Genomic DNA, 15001 nt, shown 5'->3' with positions numbered 1-15001 from the left:
GAAGTCAGTACTGGAAATTAGATCAAGGTCTTTCTTACAGCGAAGCAGTTGCGCACTGGTAGAAGTATTTTGTGACTGAGAGCGATGGAAACTAAGAATTACAAAGCTTACAATAGAATGGTCTGACCAACTCAAGGAAGTTATTTCAAAATCACCTAAACTTAAACCTCAGTAAATCACGGGGTCCAAACTATAGCCCCCAGTATGGGTAGGTGAGATGGATAAAAGATAAAGTCATGATTCTGCATAACATCAAAGAGATGTTTACATTCAACGTCTTCAGGTAACAAATGATAGGCTTCATTAGGAATGGATGGTAAGTATAGGCCAGAACCTAGGACGTAAAATCCAAGTCGGGGAATGAAATAGTCACTTCTTCTAGGTGCGCTCTGAGCAAGTGGTCTGTAAGTGGGCTATCTGCTGTCCGGAGGACTTTGCCCGTGCATCCTGTTTCCATCCATGCATTACATCAAGGACTTCAACTTGAGACTTTATGGTACTACGAACAGCTTTTGGGACTCCAAACACTTCTAATATATTTTACGCTACAAACATAGAAATATACTTCACTAACACGCATTATTTTCTATTTATTCATCTAGGCCACGCCCCTTTTTTGAAAACCGTTAAGAAGTCATGCGCGCGTGCTCTGTGTGCACGCTCTGAGCAAGTGGGCTGTATGTGGGCTGTCTGCTGTCCGCTGTTCGCAACGCAGCAAGCTGCAAATTGTTGCAAGAACAGGGTGCCAGGCATAGCCTGCGGTAGGTTTTGTTGCTTTGGAGAACTCGCATTTTCATGCGACAGTAAGCGTGTGCTACATCGATACAAAATACTTGCAACGTGCATATCATTGTGCGAGGTCATGAGATTTATGTGTGTCGTTTGATGAAACCAATATTTGATGCAGCTGCCGCATCTTTGTAGTGGTACAAAGATGCGGTTTAAAAAAGTGCTTTTTCCCCTGGGAAGTCCACGGCATCCTTTAGTTACATCATTTGAAGTAACCACTACTCGCTGACTTTGGGAATATATCACACAACGAGTGGTAAATATTTAGTTTCCCGTAAAAATCAATGTGAATGCTGCATGACAACACTTATGGACTGGTGTGCAAGTGGGAAGTGTCCGAAGTGCCATGGCAAAGTATATTTACAGTGGTTGGTGCGTGAAATGAATACCCTACAATCATGGTGAACAACTTGCGAAGCAGGAAATTAGGTAAACTTGCTATGCCCACCCCCAGGTTTGAGGCCATAATCAAACATCTTGACAGTATAAAGATGACAGATGACCAAATGGAAGGGCCACCAGAGATCCTTGAGGGCGGGGGCTCTCCACTTGTGCTGGAAGCAAATAGACCAAATACTGTCACTCATACTGATAATGAAGACTGTCATACTATCAAGGGGGAGATAGATATATCTTTCCTTACGAACAAAGAAGATTCGACCGCTAGACAATCCTATCGCATTAAGGACATGTATGATGGAGATATTTCCATACAGTGTAGCTTTCTCAGTGTCAGAGAACTGCCCAATTCTTCTCTAAAGCTAGATGCCACTATTAGCATTAAGCACACTTCTGACATTTCCATGCTGGGGCCGACTGTAATGGCGGAATTATCTAAACGAAAAAACAAAGAGGTGATGGCTGGAAGGTTTAGACTGAATCTTAACCACTGGCGTTGCTCTGGGCAACCTTCCAGACCATCGTTCTTCGCCTGCCAAGCCATTACAGAAGAGGGAAAAACCATATGCAAATCAGGCTTGGTCCCACCCCAAATGGGGCAGTCCAGCCCGAACTGCTAGGTCACATCCCTTCTGCACGAGCCCACAAGCATCCCCAAACATGTTTCGGCCTTGTTGGGCCTCATCAGTGAGGAGTAGCTTGGGTCTCTAGGCCCAGCAGGCTCGGGACCCAAGTCTGGGCATACCCGTCCCAGTCAGGGTGACAAAGCAAATTTGGAATTATCTAAACTAACATGTTTATCTTTAGGACCATCAACCCCAGGTTCAGGAAAAATGGGTGGCATTGATAATGTTCATCTGCATAATGCAGATGAACAGAATGTTGATAACAGTGTTCCTTTCATAGAATCGCATACTGGTTCTGTCTCCACTGTTGGGGATGTTCAAATCACTCATTTTGCCAACTCCAAAGTGGTACATGTTGTTAATATGTCAGTCACTTCTGAACCAATTCGTGCTACTGTCAATTTAATGTCTAGTCCGCACCAAGGGGCACGTGGTTGTTCCAGCCCTGTAGAGCAGAAATCTCCTTCAATGTCAAACTATGATGCTGCCCACATTATCTTTTCAGGTCCCTCACCAGTGGACCATGAAGTTGAGTCGATGGAACTTCAGTTTCCTGTCATGAGCAGGATATTAAACCTGCTGGACAAGGGACATGAACTAACCCATCTTGAAATAAGGTCATTAAAAAAATCCAATTTGGAGTTAATAGCGAAAATTAGTAAGATTGAAGGTATATTATGAGGTCAAATCAAAAATCCTCTTGAATCTAACAGGCAAGACAAAATTAAGCCTGAGCACAAGAGTACCCAAACTGATCTAGTCTGCACGAAGCCTAATGCATCACAGACTGACATAATGGGTAATGCTGCACTATTTATGAGGCGCTCATTCGCTCAAGCTGCGAGTGAGCCACCAATCAAAAATTGCGAGTTGACAGAAGACCCTAATGTGAGAGTGGTTACCAGTCAGATTCATCACTTTACATGTAATAGTACACTTGAGGAAATGGTTATCAAGGTTGCCAATAATTTGACACTTTTGGCTAACCACATAGGGTTACCTCTTGTGCATTGTGACTCTGATCAATCTCCTATAACACTAGACAGTCCTTCTGCTCTGGTTCAGATAATTGAGCAAGAACAAAATGAAGGCAGTCTGGCAGTTAGCCCAATGAATGATAAAGACAAAAATGATATGATAACACATGATAAGGGATCCAAGAGTGGAGGATTTCTGTCTCGTATACAGAGACAACTACACTTAAGGGCTCTTAAGAGAAAAACAAATTTAAAAATCACAGATGAAAAAAAAGGTCAGTATAGCAAAACTTGAAATCAGCCCTTTCATCAACTTGGACATTCCAGCTCCAGAATCCACTGATAGTACATCACAAAGTAGTGAGGATTATTATTTTAGACTTGGATCAACTGAACGCAGAAAGTGGAAAAGCTCTGCAACTGCAGGGGTGTCATATTGCAGGTAGCAATAAAAGTGTTAACAAAAAGGTGACAGAAACTAAACAAAAAAAACAAACAGCAAAAACAAAAAATATAGAGAAGATCTCTTCCTGTGCAGTTTTAAGTACCTCTAAACAACCGGTGACTGTCAACAAGGTAAACTGTATCAACAATGACCTAAGAAGGACAACAAACAATCACAACTGTTTGAATTTTATCCCCTTAAGGTCATATCTACCAAGCCCTTGGTACATAGCATTGGAGAAGACCAGGGAATTGTATTGCAGGCTCATGCAATGTGAACTGCAGTATCCGACACACTTCATCACATCGATTCACTGCCGTTGGTGGAATCGAGTAAAAAAGGCTGATGTATTCATGTTGCTGAAGTCTGGACCTTATTGTTCAGATGCCCTAGCTAGTGATGCCATTTCCAAGCAGGCAGTCAAGGCAGAGTGTGTTGGGATGATGGCAGAACAGGTTGGTTTGGCATTACAGGAGGAAGATCGCTCATCTCTATTACACAATGTCTCTACCATTTTAGGCTGAATCAGCGATCCTGCTATAAATGGTACTGCACGCTTGAATTGGGCATACATATTGAAAACATTTGATAAAATTCTGATGTTAACGCTCTTACATTCCACTGATGTTGAATGGGTTCAGCTAGCAGGACAAAACAATTTTAGGATGATTTGTAAACCTTCATCGTTGATTATACTTAGACAAATATGGGATTTTCAGTATAAGTTTGAATCATTGGGGATTTCCTTGTTTCTTTTACCAGATGAGGAACAGGCTTTATCATTCTTGAATTATGTTGTAACAGAGCCAGCCACCACTCCAATTAACACTAATGCAATTTATTCTGCTGTGTCCTCTGATGCAATAGCTCAATTAGCAGCTATTGCATCTAATATCACAGATTGGTCATGGATTGGCAATTCGGTTCACACACTGGCCTTCGTTGCATCTCCCAAAAACATGCCGTAGCTGTGGTTGTGGTGAACTATATTCTCAGAATGAATGTGGTTATCATAACTTCTTTTCTGCTTTTAACTCAAATTTCTTAATTTATACCCCTACTCTAATTCTATTGCAAGAGACCATGTACACCAAAATTTTGAGTGTGAATGGATACACCTCCTTCTCTACCCCCGGCCTAAAACAAGGGATGGGTCGCCCCAAAGGAGGGTCAGCTATACTAGTGAACAACAGCATAAAAGTTCACTCTTCTGTCATTCATTCCTCAACTAATATTCTTGCTATTGAAATGACAATGCTTGAGGAAAAGAAAGAAAGTGTTATGGTGGTCATATTATATGTTACCACACATACTCATGATATAGGTGCTTTTATGGAAATTTTAGACTCTATCTTTGAAAGCGCTCTTATTCAAAATGGTTATGATGGCCTAATTGTAGGGGGTGATTTTAATGCCAATTGCAGATGTGATTGTAATGATAGTTCCCTTCATACTTTGACATATAATGAACTGAACGACATGCCTTTGACACAGGTCAACGTTGGAGGAATTATTTTGCTCTTTGGAACATGAGTTGTTCAGTTTTGATCCTAAGACGCTGCAATATACGTGGCATAAGGAGCAGTCTTACTCGACAATTGATTATTTTTTCATATCGGACCATTTTTTGGAATTGTGTACACCAATTACCTTAGTTGACATGGGTTTTAGCGATCATTGCCTAATTGCAATGGAATTAGAGTTGTTATTTGCTCATCTTGATACAGTTCTGGAATTGGCTCTGGTGGAAATAGAGCGTCTCCCAAGCACAATTCATTGGAACAAATTTCTGTGTTATATCTTGCAAGGATTACATCATTTGACCCTCTGGTTAGATACTCTGAGCAACAATATGACTGGCTCGAAAGATTCAGTAATTACATTATTCGAGAATGTTTGGCTAGCTTACTCAAACATATCAAATTAAGCAGAGACCACATTTTCATCACTTTGACCAGCACATTGCCTCTTTAAAAAAACAAAAACAAAGCTTTGAAACAATTGGCAAGTCAAAGGGTTTCTGATGAAAAGTATGCTATGTGAAAAAAACAAATTGTGCAGGTATACACTCGTGCACGTCAAAGCCATCGCTATGTATTGAATCTTTCTGAAAGCCAGAAAATTGTCAGACATTTATGCAAACATGATACTAAATCAATTTGGAACATGTTTAACAATTCTGACAATAAAGTAATTGTACAATGGCATTTCCGCACAAGCATGGTCAATATTCATCACTGAGACATTCAAAATTCCCAATAACCATCTTCAACAATATTTTGAAAGGAAGAAACTATAGCACTTACCACGTATTACATGGACTATTGATGATGTCATTTGGGCTATAGGCAAACTTAATTTTTCAAAGGCCTCTGACCCTGATAGCATACCGGCATGTGTGCTAAAAACTGATGCTGCATTTTGGGCTAGAATTCTGATTTTACTATTCCTCAATCATGGCATACGGCTTTGATAGTCCCCATCTATAAAAAAAAGAAATCCAGATGAGCCGTTTAATTAAAGGCCTATAGCGTTAATAGATGCTTCATATAGAGTATTCACTATACTGCTATTACAAGAACTCGAAAATCACATAAAAAACCTTGATATTCTATCCCAGAATCAAATGGGATTTCGAAAACAGATGGGTACAGCAGCGAATGCTACTGTTTTATCGCATCTTCTATACTCAACTAAGAAAAACACAGCCGGCAAAATCTACATGGCCGCTCTAGATTTGAGCTCTGCTTTCGATTGCGTAATTCGAGATACACAATGGAGAAAACTACAAAAGTGGACACTCCCCAAAAGTATTATTCAGTTGTTTGCATTACTACATACAGATACTTATTTTAATATTCGAATTAATCAACAAGGTGACGTAACAGAGAATATTCGTACTTGTACGGGGGGTGAAGCAAGGTTGTAACCTTGCATCTACTTTGTTTAACATTTACTTGGTAGGAATTGATCTTATTTGGAATCAAATAATGTGTTTTCCTGTGAAGACTGGCCATCTAAAATTAAATTGGCTGGCTTACGCGGATGACATTCTGTTATTTGATAAAACTCCCTTTGGTCTCCAAAATAAACTACTAGCATTTGCTTCTTTTGCACATGATCATAATCTGTGCCCTAACATAGCAAAGTCCAAGATCATAATATTTTTGAGTGGCAAGAAACTGCCACGATTTAACTGGACCATTAATAACATCTCGGTGAAAAGGATTTCAGCACTGAAATACCTGGGCTTTGATGTCACAAATGCTTTTTCTAAAAAGCACTGGTAGAACTCCTTAGTATTAAAAATGCGACCCTTGATCTTTCAATTAAGAATCATATTTCAAAAATAGTGCAAGTACTCACTAAGTGTTGCCATTCAATTTTATTTGTTAAAAATTGAAGCTGTGTTGTTGTATGGGTTGGAATTGTGTTTACATGATATTGACAAAATTCTCAACTCTCTGCAAGCTCGTTTATGGAAGCAAACATTGGGTTTGGCAAAATCTGTACCAAATGCATCTATACGCATAGAACTGGGTTTATCAAGTTTATCTTCACGCTTTCTGTGGCATCAGATAAATATGTTTGCCAAAATGTTAGATCCCCCTAGGAATTCAATCTACACTGAATTTGCAAAGATGCTCCATTCTGAGCATCCACAATCTGTTTCACTGTTCAAAAAAAGAATGAATGAGCATTAGCACGTATAAACATCACTAAGGAAGACATACTTATCCGTGCTGGTTATGCTAAATTTGTTGTGTATCAAATGGATTGGGTTGAGGCCCAAGAAGAAATTGGTTCTTATCATTTATATCAGGAATTCGCACAACATTCACACAAAGGGCTTCCGAAACTAATGTATATTGAGTGTTTTCCAGATGCCCATATATGTGACATATACATGCGGTTTCGTATGAACCAGTTGCATTTGTTGGAACGAATCAAGCACTGGATTACTCTCGGTACAGAGGGATGTAGATACTGCAACATAAGATCACAACCAGAAACTATCAAGCATTTGCTTATATACTGTAGCCACTTTGAGAATGATAGAAGTGTATTATTGGGGGGAATGAATGTTATTAGCACGTATCTCTCACGGGAATTACTTTGGTCAAAACGTATGAACAATCCCTTTAAATCATTTATGTGTACGTTGGGATGATTTTTGTTCAGAATTGAAGCTCCATTGCTAGAAAAAAATGATTTGTCTTGCAGTAAATTGACCATTATCACAAGTGTATACAAAGAGGAGAGCCACTAAATTGGCGTATGCGTCCTAAATATGATCAGTACTCCATCATATCACCTTTAGTGTTGATGTAGCAACCAATTGTTATTTAATGTTTGGTTGTTCCTATTTTGAGTATATTGGAGTATTTTTTATATATTGAGAACACAGTCCATTTTAAGTTGTAGGGGTTTTGTATACTTGTGTTTTATGTCAAGCTGTTTTCTTATTTTTGTGTTATATGTTTATGGTGTGAAAAGTTTCTTGTAAACTGAAACACACGGTATTAATAATAAAAATAATAATAATAATAATAATAATAGTCACTTCTAGTGTGGAACTAGTCAAAATGGCCCCTTTCTAGTTAACTCTATTATGCCAGTATTCTGATATGACTCTGGTGCTAGCAAATGAAAATAGGCAGTACATACTGTCTGTGACCCATGATTCTGTAACTAAAAGTATATCAAGCTTCATGGTAGATATAAGTTTGTTTAGTTCAACAGCATTTTTTATAGCGTATTGAGCATTCATTCGTGCTACTTTCAGTGGTACTGTCGTAGAATATGTTTGCACCGGCAGTCTGTTTACGGCAATGTTCGACAGTCTAGTCTTGGTCAAAGTTCGTAAAGAAAGCCCGCCATATATAGTATTTCTAAGGGATAATATATAATCAGAAGTATATATATTCCGCATTTTATCACGTGCAAATAAATATACTTACAAAGGTGTCTAATATAGTTTGGCCGTAATCGGTCTGTCTTTTCACCCACTGACACGTCTGCCACGGACCGACACAGACTAGCTGATCTCTGTCACGCCGGGTGGCCAATAAAAGAAGGCACAGACTACAACTCGCTTGGGAGTTGTAGTTCAGCCTTTACAACAATCTAGCATAAACATAAAAGTTTGCTTAGCCGGATACCTTTTCTTAACAGGCAAGAGATACCTGCTACTGTTCTGTGTCTACCCACGTCCCAAAAATGTCATGTACAGAATTCTGCTGACTTAATAAACTCAAATCTAGATATTTTTAAAAATCATTAAAATCATTCATTCAAAGCAATCTAAAAATGTGTGCAAATATCACTTGGGCAAAACAGTAAAATAGCTACTAAGCAGGAGCGAGCAGCATGGGGCTATAGTGCAGTGCAATAATGAGCAGTTAACTGTTAACTGCATGCTGGTCACCATTCTGGATGTAGATAGCAAGGTTTGTTTCTGCAATTATTTTATCAGAATTAGAAGCCTGAGCTGCAGGAACAGGGCGGTTACAGATTTTCCAGACAGGTTTTTGAAAGGGTCTGAATGCATAACTTAACTGTTTATTACTTAGTTGTCTGCGAGATAATGCTTGGGATAGTGAGGCTCCTTTGTTGTACACTGCCCTAATAGATTTCTTGCAGGCTTTTGACAGAGTCAATCGTGGTGTGTTCTGGCAATAATATATTGCACGGGGGATCCTGCCTACTGTTAGTATTGATCAGATACCTCCATGACAATACAAGAGTACAGGTTCGGTTGGATGGATACTGAAGCCTTTCCGAACCAATACAGACATATAGAGGATTACGTCAGTGCTGTCTCCTTGCGTTGTAGCTATTCAAACTTTATCTCTGAGATAGTGATGCATATTTAAAGAAGACTGCCTTCGCTAGCCCCGAAATTGGTTAGTTAAAAGTAACAAGGTGCTTTCCGGTCTCGCTGTAGTTGCTGCAGTTGGTCTCTGCACCATTGCTGTTCTTTTGAAGCCCCAACTCCCCGCCTCCTGATGCTACTACAAATCCGGACCGTCCCCTGAAGCGGGCCGCAAAGTGGGACTTAAGTGGTAGTCTGCAGTGTGTGCCGTGCTTGCTGGTCCAGCTTTAGTTGCTGCAGTTGGTCTCTCCACCATTGCTGTTCTTTTCAAGCCCCACCTCCCCACCTTCCGATGCTGCTGCAAATCCGGACCATCCCATGAAGCAGGCCGCAGAGTGGGACTTAAGTGGCAGTCTGCAGTGTCTGCCTTGCTTGCTGGTCTTGCTGTAGTTGCTGCAGTTGGTCTCTCCACCATTGCTGTTCTTTTGAAGCCCTGCCTCCCGCCTCCCGGCGCTGCTACAAAGCCGGACCATCCCGCGAAGCGGCCCGCAAAGTGGGACTTAAGTCGCAGTCTGTAGTCCGCAAACCAAGGAAACAAGGGAACTGGTGTGGGTGGCTCTTGCAACTGTCGTTGCTGACTGTGTTCAAACTCGTGGGAATCGCAAACAAACAGCACTGTAAGTAATATTAGCCTACCGTTTTGAGGCTAGTTGCTGGTTCTTACATTCTATTGCAATTTTCTTGCAGACCTACAGACTGCAGGGAGAATTTCCCTTTGATCTAGGCCTATTTTGGCAACATGCGACCGGGACTCAGAAGTCAAGGACACCAGGGTGACCCCCTGGAACTAACTGTTCCCAAATACAATGGCGGCACAAATGGCCTTTTGGGGACCTCTTTGCCAGCAAAGTGTATTCCCATACTTGCACCAAACCCTCAAGAGGAGTTGTTGGTGGCTGCTTTAATCCACAGCTTCGGTGGGAAAGAAGCTTCTACTTCGACTGTTATTAGCTCTGGGATTCCACTTACTTTGAAGAAATCCTGCTTGACTCTCAAAACACCAAGCCAAAATACAACTTTTTCACCCATCACTGGCCAGAGAGTTATTGAGCATTATTTTGCCAGATCCGTAGGCACCAGCACTAAAATCAAAGCTGTAGCTCCAGTTAAGGGAATTGCTATGCTGGATCATTCTGTTTTGAGGGACCGAGGTGCCACAGTAGGGTTAAAGGACCTTATGGATCTCAGTATAATTGAATTCGCTGATTTAGCCTTGGAGAACAACTTGAACTCAGGTTCTGTCTCAAATGCCTGGTGGGCAGCGTAATACAATAAACCTGTGATGTCGCCTAGCCAGGATCTCCAACTGAATTAACGAACATCATTGACAACTATTCTATCAAAAATGAACCTGATGGCCATGCACGACTGAGGTCGCACTCTTCAATTAAGGCAGTTGATCTTTCCGGGGATGCAGCTATGCACCATACCCTTTGGGAGGTTGATGAGCGAATTCGATTAACCCACCAGACTGTTTCGGCACTTAACATGGTGCTAAATTCCTTTGTGGCTCTATATGATAACATATGGAATGAGCTGAAAGCCAGCACCCTAATACTATCAGAGGTCAATGTTAAACTTGACACCTTAGGTATTTGTGGCCAGCTTCATCCACTTGTGGATCGCTTGCCAATAATGGGGGCTGGAGGGTTGCCCTCCCATTTGTAAAACTGCTCCTGCCTCATCAGATCCTTTGGAGAGGGACGACCACTCTGTGGGAATAGTCTCAGTCTACACTCTGGCAGTCAATGCTGGTTTGTCTGCTTACCCAGTGACATTGCACATCATAAATAGGGAGGGAGCAGTCATTGATTTGACGAGAGAATCCCATTCCTTTCTAAAGATCAAGAGACTTTGTTCACTACATTATATTGCCGTAGTCCTCTGTTTTTCAGCAGCTACTGTTTCTATTCAGGGGGAAATCAACCTACTGATTCAGGGATTAGCTATAGGGGCCAATTACATCTTAATCTGTATCCGACGATTGCTACTGGGGTAGGGCAACTGCTGCAGAGGTTTCACATGTCAAAGGTACAAGCTGGACCAAGCGCGTGTATAGACGGTTTGGAGAAGGTTGAATCCAAGCCGTTTAGTATACTCTGACAGGCGAGGGAGTGTGATGATTCGAGGGGCTTGAATGTTAGAATCCAATTGGGAACTAGGAAAGAGATACTACCCACTAAGAGTGAATTCTAACTAAAAGTAACCAGTTTACTGAGCGTGGATGTCCCGGTATATCTAAAGAGGACCAATATCCTATTGATCTTTTCCGAAATACCAGCTATGGGTTTATTAGCATCATCTGACATAGAGCAGGTGGTTTTAACAGACCATACCCACCATGAAAGTTCAATTATTTATTTAAAATCTAATCTGGTGAAAGAGCTGGTTTACTCCGGTAGGTTAAGCTTACAGGCCTTTGGTTTTGATGTTAGCCATGTACATTCGCAGGAGAGAGTGGGTACTGGGTATGGTGGGGGTCCTGGGATATCAGTCCACCCCACTGGATATGGTGTAAGATCAGTGGTAAATTGTAATGGCCTTGTGGATTGCAATGATGTAGATTGGCGCGCACTCACATCAACACTGTGGTGGAAAACGGATCCATAGCCCCCACATAGGTGTTCCTCTGAGAAAATTGACCTGGTTCTGAGTGTCAAATCATGGAATACTAGAGGGAGTTTCGATTTGTTTAACAATCCCGATGCTATGTGTTTGTTAAAAGAATCTGATTGCATCTTGTTACAATAGACCTGGTTGACCTCGTCACCGGTATTAGACAGCTTCCAGGTGTTCAATCAAGTGGCCAAACCCACTAGGGCGGGTAGACATTCAGGAGGGATTCTAATTGCAGTAAATGTGCCCTTTGGGTCGACAGTGGTACCCTTTCCCGACCTCCCCTTTGGGGTGATGGCAATTTCGCTTACGTCTGATGATTTGCAGTTTAATTAAAACATTTAATGATTAACGTGTACTGGCATAAGAGAGTGGCCAACCTCACCTCTTTCTTAAGTGTGATTGTTGAGTTCATTCAATTGTGGTCAACTTATAATGTAAACAAAAGGGTCATTGTTGCTGGGGATTTTAATGCAAACTGTTCGCTACAACTCTCTGATTTGTTTTTTTTTTTAAATGCTTGTGGACATGTTATGATATATGATATTTTATTTGTATCGCGCTCGCACACAAGTGTTTCACCTACGTAACTTGACATTTAAAACTGGTAGAAGTTGGTGCATGACATTAGAGGTGTTGGGCTCTATCCATTAAATGGGCTAGACTTTGGCCAAAAATCTAACATGCACACATGGTTTAGAAGAGATAGTTCCTTGATTTTAGATTACATTTTTACTGATGCTTGCTTGCAGAATCTGTGTTCTTCATTTTCTGTTTTAAGAATGCTTGGAATGACCACAATATTTTAATATTTGTGTTAGTACCCTGGAACAGGCTAGACTGCCACCTTTAAGAACAACAGCCTCCGGGAACGCAATAAGGTGGTCTGATCCGAACATTACAATACTAAACCAGGACCTGTCCTCTATTATATGATCAACTTCGACTGAATATAAATTAGAGGCTTTTAATGTGAACAACTTTGATGATTTTATGTCTGATATGATTAAGGGGGTAAGATTGAATGCCAAGTTTCGACCTTTGAAATCCTCAAAAACTGTCCAACAGATATAATGAAGAGTTGGCCAATGTCAAGACAGTTATGAGGAAAGAGATCAGGCAAATTAAGGTTATAACTGTGGACTTGAAGATAAAAATGGAAAACAAAGCAAAATTAGAAACATTTCTGTAAGTCAAGAAAAAGCATCTATGATGCACTATGATGCTGAAAACATGCTCCAGACTCTGGTCTTTTCCAATGTGGGTAGGTTCCGGTCCTTGTTTAAGGATAAGGATGTCGATTACTTCACCTCCCAATTAAATGCTGTTTCCGAGCTCCAAAGGATTACGTTTTTTCAGGATCTTTACTGCCCTGCACCCAAGACTAGATTGGGAATTCCCATTAGGACAACTCTTGTGTCTCCACACGGGATATTGAAATGGTGCAAAATGTACTGAAAAAATGCAAGCAATCTCCAGGCCCAGGCTCGAATGGGCATACGAATAATACCTTTAAGACAGATCCTTCAAATTGGGCAAACATGCTATTTTTGCAATTTTGGAGCATCCTTAACATTGGAGTTGTGCCAGATTCATGCAGTACTGCTCACATCGTACCCGTTTTTAAGAGAGGAAGCAGGTCAATGGCAAAAAATGACAGCCCCATTTCCTTAATTGATGCCGATAGTAAAATCTTTGCTTCACTGTTGTTGTTCCACTTGGAGAATTGGGCTGCCACTAAGCATAGGTTAAATACATTTCAGACCAGCTTTCGTAAAGGCCACGCTACAAATATGAATGCACTAACCTTGAAAGATCTTCAAGTAACGGCCTTGTCAGATAGTACAGTGTGTACATATTTGGCATCGATTGACTTCTCAGAGGCTTTTGATAGAGTGGATCGCCATAGATTGTAGACTACGTTAGCTGGGTTGGGGACTGCCGCAGGGCCTCCTTCACCTAGTGATGGCCCTACTCGAGAATTCGGGCATTCGGATCCACTTGGACAAAGAAGTAGACCTATCTAGTAGGTCATGTACTTATGTGGGCCTAAGACAGGGTTGCGTCTTGGCCACCTAGCTCTTTAACCAATATGTGTCGGATGTAGACGAATGTCTCACTGAAGCGGGTTTAATTTCTCAAAGAGTAGGCTCATGTAAAGTTCCATGGTTAGCTTATGCTGAGGACTTTATGCTATTAGATAATCCTAAAGTCGGCCTGCAGAGACTCCTTAATTCTTTTTCTAAATTTGCTAAAGAGAGCATGCTCCTATTCAATCCCTCTAAAACTAAGATCTTGGCTATGTCAAAGGTGAAAATAACAAACAAATAGCCAAGTTTGGAATTACAAAATACAGTGATTAAGACAAGCCGTAGTGTGATGTATTTGGGTTTTAACTTTAGTGCACAACCAGGCTCGAAACATATTCGAGAGATTTTCCTTCAAAAAGCTTTTATGCTTCAGAATTTATTGTTCTAAACTAGATCGTAAAATGTGGGCGATTCTCCATTAATACGGCACATATATTTTATGACGGTAAGATAATCCCAAAAAGTATATATGGCTTGGAACGTTATAATGAGGATATATTTAAAGTATTCAACTCAATCGAGGCCAAGCTGTGGCATAAGGTACTAAAAGTACCGAATGCTATTCCATTAACAGCGATCAGATTCAAATTGGGGACCATCTCATTAAGAGCCCGTGTTCAGTGGCGTATGCTAGTCTTATTTGCCAAATTGATCTCTCCGACTACTGATTCTTTATATGAGGTCCTGGGAGGGGTGCTTAAGAGTTCAGCAAGCTCGGTAAATATCTTCTCGTTTTTAGTTTGTTTTGGCCTGAAATGTGAAACTTTAATGTCAGAAATTTCGATGGACAAAAATGTATTACAGATTAACCCACCTAAAGAGGGCACTGTTTGACCAAGACTGGGTTAACATGACTGAATTGTTGCATTCCCACCAAGCGATGAGCCATTTGTCCCATGAATACAAAAGACGGGGTACGCTGTGCTTCTTGCTGACCCAGTTCCCAAATAGGTATTTTAGATCTATTTTGCTAAAGTTTCATTGGATCTTGCTTTTAACAAAGGAAATCTAACTTAGATGAAAGATCATTAATGAAAGTAATAGTGGTTACAGATTCTGTAATGTATCTACTGAAACTATTAAGCATTTGTTGCTTGATTGTAATGCGCTATCGGAATCTAAAAAGAGGTTTTTGGATAAACATAAAATGAATCACACCGTTTGGGCAGAAAGTTCTTCTAGAG

The 15001-nt window shown here is 40.7% G+C and overlaps 1 long non-coding RNA gene across 4 annotated transcripts in view; it reads right to left on the bottom strand.

Annotated features, from left to right (window-relative positions):
- LOC138516113 (uncharacterized) overlaps positions 1–15001 on the bottom strand; it is a 229590-nt gene that overhangs the window by 189445 nt on the left and 25144 nt on the right. For all 4 annotated transcript variants that reach the window (XR_011282229.1, XR_011282231.1, XR_011282228.1 and 1 more), the window contains one exon: positions 5543–5719. This is a non-coding gene — a long non-coding RNA (uncharacterized lncRNA). The remainder of the gene's footprint in view (positions 1–5542; positions 5720–15001) is intronic.

The sequence above is a fragment of the Ambystoma mexicanum genome, chromosome 6q (assembly GCF_040938575.1).
Source record: "Ambystoma mexicanum isolate Mex_15411 chromosome 6q, UKY_AmexF1_1, whole genome shotgun sequence".
Lineage (NCBI taxonomy): Eukaryota > Metazoa > Chordata > Amphibia > Caudata > Ambystomatidae > Ambystoma > Ambystoma mexicanum.
Note: the sequence above shows the minus strand (reverse complement) of the source record. Positions and strands in the feature narration are given on the sequence as shown.